This window comes from Orycteropus afer, unplaced genomic scaffold, assembly GCF_000298275.1.
Source record: "Orycteropus afer afer isolate SDZICR_OR568_19922 unplaced genomic scaffold, OryAfe1.0 scaffold00161, whole genome shotgun sequence".
NCBI lineage: Eukaryota > Metazoa > Chordata > Mammalia > Tubulidentata > Orycteropodidae > Orycteropus > Orycteropus afer.
In genome coordinates, this window is record NW_006921748.1 from 5,425,603 (window position 1) to 5,432,908 (window position 7,306).

The window sequence follows — 7,306 nt, forward strand, 5'->3', positions numbered from 1 at the left end:
TTTTGTGCAATTTTGTCAGCATGAGGAGTATAAGGAAGCTGGTTGACTGGCCCTACTTACACTAGACAAAGTGTGAAAGAATGAGATGAGTTCAGGGCTGCTGAGTCACAGTTTAAGCACTACATAAAAGACTTCAATGTTCCCAGTTGTGCTCTGAAAGAAAACCTTATTTCTTCTAGTAACAGAGCTGATATTGCCAAAAACCAAACCCAGAGTCTTATTGTAAGGTGGCTGAATTACAATGCAACACAGAATGGAGTCTGAAGTCAAAGTGAGGGCATTGATTGGGAAAAAATGGGATCCTGAAACCTGGAATGGGAACATACGAGCAGATAGTCAGGAAGATCAGGATATGGAGCTTGTAAATTCTATTGAATCCCTCCCATCTGAAAGGATTGCTGTAAAACCATTATCATCTCCACCTCAGCTTGATGTGATTAGCCCTACTGTTCCTGCTGGGTCACTGAGGCAGAGGCCATGGAAGACATTGCTGAATGTTCTCAGGAACTGCCCCAACCACCCATTGTTGCTGCTAGACCTATAACTAAAGTTAAGTTTCAATGAGCCCAAAAGGTGAAATAAAAAGTGTGACAAAGGAGGTGGTAAGCTACACCCTAAAAGTCCTAGTTGATTTTGCTGACATGTACAGGCAGAAACCTGGAGAATATATATGGGAATGGCTACTGAGGGTGTGGGATAATGGTGCAAGGAATGTAAGATTGGATCAGTCTGAGTTTATTGATTTCGGCCCACTAAGTACAGATTCTTCATTCAATATTTCAGCTTGAGAAATTAGGAAAGGATCTAATAGTTTATTTGGTTGGATTACTGAAGCATGGATTATGCAGTGGCCTACCTTAAGTCGAGTTGAAGTACCAAACCTGCCTTGGTGTAATGCAGAAGAAAGTATCCAGAGGCATAAGACAATCGGCCTATTAGATTGTATTTATCAGATTAGACCCCTAGAGCCAGAAATGGAGAGTCCAGAAGACACAACTCTCACCAGTATGGTGAGGAGTAAATTTGTGAAGGTAGCCCCAGCATCCTTGAAGACTGCTGTGATTGCTATTTTACGTAAACCTGATTTGACAGTGGGAACTGCCCTAATTAAACTAAGACACTTAACTACAATGGGGCTGATTGGACACTGTGGTGGGCAGGGCCAAATGGCAGAGTTAATCAACAAAGGCAAGGTGGGTGTGGTTACCATAATGGACAGCAGAGTTGGAACAGTAATCAGAATACTCTGACTTATGTGGAATTATGGCATTGGCTACTTGCACATGGTGTTCCTAGTAGTGAAATACATGGCAAACCTACTAAATATTTACTTGATCTGTATAGACAGAAGAATTCTAGGTCATATGAACAGCAGCCTAGATTGAATTGCCAGAATACAGAGTTATGGCCTCTCAATCAATTCTCAGACTTGAGTCAGTTTACAGACTCACAACCCCTTGAATGAAGGAGAAGCTGGGTCCCTTTGAGGAAGGACACAACTACATTGCCAAAAATTTAAAATGTCAGTCTTTCTCCCAGCCTTCCCCAAAGGGATCTGAGGCCTTTTACTAGAGTGACTGTTCATCGGGGTAAAGGATATAACGAGATTTTTTGGGAATTACTGGATATGGCTCTGAACTGACACTAATTCCAGGAGAACTAAAGCGTCATTGTGGCCCAACAGTCAGAATGGTGACATATGGAGGTCAAGTTATTGATGGAGTCTTAGCTCAGGTGCATCTCACAGTGGGTCCAGTGGGTCTCTGAATCCATCCTATAGTGATTTCTCCAGTTCCAGAATGCATAATTGGAAAAGATATACTGAGTAATTGGTAGATTTCCCACATTTGGTCCCTGACATGTGGTGTGAGGGCTATTATGGTAGGAAAAGCCAAGTAGAAGCCATTAGAACTGCCTCTACCTACAAATATAGTAAACCAAAAGCAATGCCACATCCCTGGAGGGTTTGCAGAGATTACTGCCACCATCAAGGACTTGAAGGATGCAGGGGTAGTGATTCCCATCACATTCCCATTTAATTTGCCTATTTGGCCTGTGCAAAAAACAGATGGATCTTGGAGAATGACAGTGGATTATTGTTAACTTAATCAGGTGATAACCCCAATTGTAGCTGCTGTTCCTGATGTGGTTTCATTGCTTGAGCAAATTAATACATCTCGTGGTACTTTGTATGCAGCTATTGATCTGGCCAATGCCTTTTTCTCAATACTAGTTTCAAAGGACCATCAGAAACAGTTTGCTTTCAGCAGGCCAGGCCAACAATACACTTTCACAGTGCTTCCTCAAGGGTATATCAAGTCCCCAGCACTATGTCATAATTTAGTCCATAGGGATCTTGATCATCTTTCTCTTCCACAAGACATCACACTGATCCAATGGTGCTTGAAGTGTCTGTAGTAGATAGAGATGCTGTTTTGAGTCTTTTGGAGGTCCCTGTTGGTGAATCACAACACAGACCCTTGGGATTTTGGAGCAAAGCCCTACCATCCTCTGCAGATAACAACTCTCCTTTTGAGAAATAGCTTTTGGCTGGTTATTGGGCTTTAGTAGAAACTGAATGCCTAATCCTGGGTCACCAAGTCACCATGAGGCCTGAGCTGCCCATGATTAACTAGATGTTGTCTGTCCCACAGAGTCATAAAGTTGGACGTGCACAGGAGCACTCCATCATTAAATGGAAGCGGCATATCAGAGATCGGGTTCTAATAGGACCTGAAGGCACAAGTAAGTTGTATGAGGAAGTGGCCCAAATGCCTATGGCCTCCACTCCAGTCACATTACCTTTCCTCTCCCAGTCTGTACCTATGACCTCATGGGGAGTTCCTTATGATTATTTGACTGAGGAAGAGAAAACGCATGCCTGGTTTACAGATGGTTCTGTGCAATATTTAGGCACCACTTGAAAGTGGACAGCAGCAGCATTGCAGCCCCTTTCTGGGACTTCCTTGAAGGACAGTGGTAAAGTGAAATCCTCCCAATGGCAGAACTTTGAGCTGTGCATATGCCTGTTCACTTTGCATGGAATAAGAAATGGCCAGATGTGCGATTTTATATGGATTCATGGGCTCTGGCTAATGGCTCGGCCAGATGTTCTGGGGCTTGGAAGGAACATAATTGGAAAATTGGTGACAAGGATGTATGGGGAAGAGGTATGTGGATAGATCTCTCTGGGCTAGAGGGATAAAGATATTTGTGTCTCATGTAGATGCCCACCAAAAGGTGACCTTAGCAGAGGAGGACTTTAACAATCAGGTGGATAGAATGACATGTTCAGTGAAAACTAGCCATCTTTTTTCTCCAGCTTCTCCTGTCATTGCTCAATGGGTTCATGAACAAAGAGGCCATGGTGGCGGGGATGGAGGTTATGCATGGGCTCAGCACATAGACTCCCACTTACCAAGGCTGATTTGGCTACTGCCACTGCTGAGTGCCCAACCTGCCAGCAGCAGAGACCAACACAGTGTCCGTGATATGGAACCAATCTTCAGGGTGATCAGCCAGCAACCTGGTGGCAGGTTGATTACATTGGACCACTTCCATCAGGGAAAGGACAGTGTTTTGTTCTTACTGGAATAGATACTTATTCTGGATATAGATTTGCCTTCCCTGCATGCCATGCTTTTGCCAAAACTACTATACATGGACTTACAGAATGCCTTATCCACTACCATGTTATCCCACACAACATTGCTTCAAATCAAGGGACTCACTTGTGTGTGTATATATATATATATATATATATATATATATATATATACACACACACACACACACACTCACACACATACACACACATAGGCATATAGGTGCATGGGTATGCATATGTTGGTGCACTTATGTTACACATAGATATATCTATAGGCATATGTACATATAGGTATGTGTGTGAATACATATATATCCATATATATAAAACAAACCACATAGGGGACATAGTTACAGATACACCTCATAAGATTGGTTTTCTGGCTTTGAAGGCTTAGGACCATAGTCTCATGGGGCAACTCAGTTAATTGGCACAATATAGTTCATAAAGCCTATGTTCTACATCCCATTGTGGTGCATAGTGCCTGGGGCTGTAAAGCTTGGGAGTGGCCATCTAAGGTACATCACTGGTCTCTACTCATGCAGAATGAAAGAGAAAGAAGATACAAAAATGTTGTTGGGGGGGTGTCTAACCTTTAAATTCATGAGAGGGAGACAGAATCACCATCAGCATTGGCCCACAGCTGATTCTTATGAAGTGGATTTCAGGCATACCTCCTCTCTCCAACCTCTTTATCAATTCTGACACATTGTCCCTCCCATGGCACTCTCTACTTTACTACTGGGTTCAATAATTTGTTGCAGTGGCCACACAGAACTCACACACGATACAATTAGGAATGTAACATTTACAATTGTGGATCAGAAACAATTCAGAATACAGTTCTTTACTCAGGACACCTTCTCAGCCATGCCTAGAGGCAAGACTCTCCATGGCACTAGGCCCCTTGGCCCAGCCTCTGCCCTGCTCAGACAAGTGTTGCAAAGCTCTTTAGCTCCACCAGTAAGTGCCCAGAGGCACCTTACTCCGCCAGTAAGCCTTGGCCCCCAAACCACTCAGCTCTCTAGCTCCGTGGGAGATCAAGCCTAGCTCCAAAGAGAAGTGCCCAGAGGCACTCTATTCTGCCAGCAAGCCTCCTGCCCAAAGGCACTCAGCTCTGTCACTCCATGAGTCATCAAGCTTAGCTATGCCAAGTGCCCAGAGGCACCCCATTCTAACAACAAACCTCCTGCCCAAAGCAACTTTCCTGCTCCCTGGGATGGGAAGTCCACTGTGCCACCTCCTGCTGGTCTCCTGGTTCTGCTGTTAATATTGGTTATATTTTTCACATTGTGTCATCATTCTCATTCATTCTATTCTGCTTATATCATTTTCAGTACTCTAGTTTCTCTGCCCCCTTTTCTTTTCATCTTTCTTTAGAGTTACTTTTGACTACTCGGTCTCCTATAGATGATTTTTCAAAGGAGCTCATTACTTACAGGTGATACTATTTATTTTATGAATCAAACTGTTATTTACCTAAAAGATACCTTCAAGGGATAAAGAGTATCTCAGGGTGATGGTCTTGGGGAGTCCTCTAGTCTCAACAGGCCCAGCAAGTCAGGCCTTTTTAAGAATTTTAGTTCTGTTCCACATTATTTTCCCTGTTCTATCAGGATCCAACTATCATGACCCTGATTAAGTGGTAGCTGGGCACCATCTGGTTCTTCTAATCTTAGGGTAGATGAGGTCACGGTCTGTATAGACCTAGTCTTCTAGACTATTTTCTTTTATGAGTCTTTGGTTTCCTTTGGCAATGCAGTGAATTACTTAATAAGGCCCTTCTATCCAAAGAATTTGTGACTCCCACACAGTGATTGAGTAGGACGATGCAAATAAGGTATATGGAACCCTCTGGGGCTTGAACCATGCAGATAAGGTATATGAAACCCTAAAGAGAGGATTAGTCAATTTTGCCATCAGCTAGGCTTAAATGAAGGAGCTCTGGTAGCAGAAGGTTGGTGGTTCAAACTCACCAGCTCTTCCTTGGAAGGAAGGTTGGGCAATCTACTTCCATAGTGATACTACCTCAGAAACCCAAGGAGGGGTTGCTATGAGTAGGATCTGACTCGAGGGCACACAACAACAATAACAACAACAACAGGCATAAAAGAAGGAGCTTTGATCATGTAGTGCTTAAGGCATTTGACTGCTAACCAGAAAGTTGGCAGTTCAAACCCACCAACCACCCTGCGGAAGAAAGACTGGGTGATCTGCTTCTATAAAGATTTACCACCTCGGAAATGAAACCCAAAGGAGGTTGTTATGAGTTGAAACTGACTTGATGGTAGTGAGTTTCTGGTACTATAGTGATTAAGGCATTTTGCTGCTAACCAAAAGGTCAGTGGTTCGAACCCACCTGACACTCTGTGGAGAAAGATGGGGCCGTTTGCGTCTGTAAAGATTTACAGCAGTGCAAGTCCAATGTGGGGGCGTTGCTGTAAGTCAGAATCAACTCAATGGCAGTGAGTTTAGTTTAGTTTGAGGCTTAAATGAGAGCCAATCCCAGAGGAGAAATAAGATACCAAGCTCCACCAAGAATACTGCTAATACCACTAAGAAATAAGAGCCAGGAGCAGAATGTGTCATTTGGACCAGAGTTCCTGTGCTGAGAACCTCCTAGATCCTGATTACCAAAGGAAAATTGGATTGACATTACATAATAGAGGTAAAGAAGAATATGTCTGGAATACAGGAGATTCTTTAGGACGTCTCTTAGTACTACCATGCCCTGTAACTAAAGTCAATGGAAAATTACAGCAACCCAATTCTGATATGACTACTAATGGCCCAGACCCTCCAGAAATGAAGGTTTGGGTCACCCCACCAGGCAAAGAACCACTACCAGCTGAGGTGCTTGCTGAGGGCAAAGGAAATACAGAATGGGTGATGGAAGAAGGTAGTTTTGAATATCAGCTACAACCTTGTGATCAGTTGCAGAAATGAGAACTGTGATTGTTATATGTCTTCATTGTATATGTGCATCAAATATTTTTGTTTCCTTCTGTTATGAACTGTAAAATGTAAATAAGTTAGTGCATTTTGGTTGTATGTGTGTTAGCATATCATGTTAGACTCAAATATGACATTATAATTGTCCTTACTTAGAGATTATATGTGGTTAAGAAGATGTGTACAACTGCCAAGTTGACAAGGCGTAGACTGTGATAGTTGGAGCTGTGTGTCAACTTGACTGGACCGCAATTCTGTGTAGTTTAAGCAATTGTGATGTGGGTTGTTCCCATAATGGGATAGGATGTATCTGCTTTGAGCAGCCAATCCACTGAAAGGGAGTTTCCCTAGAGGTGTGGCCTGATTCCAGTATATTTATGGATATCCTGGGAAAAGAGACACTCTTCTGTGGATCAGTAACCTGTTGTGCTGCCTACAACTGTCTGTGAGCAAACAATCCACCATTCAGCCTGGAGATCTTGGATTTGTCATTCATTGGAGTCAACAGTCATTATACTGCCTGACAACCTTGAGCTTGTCAGCCTCTGCAGCTACATAAGTTGGGAAAAGCCTCCAGCTTGAGGTTTGATCCAAAAACTTGGGACTTGCCAGCTTCTATAAGTGTGTGGCATTAGTGAGCTGAAATGAACTGGTTTTGGCCATTTTGAATCAGACAACCATATGATCTACTATGCCGGGAATGACAGTTTGAAAAGGAATGGCGTGGCATTCATCATCACAAAGGAT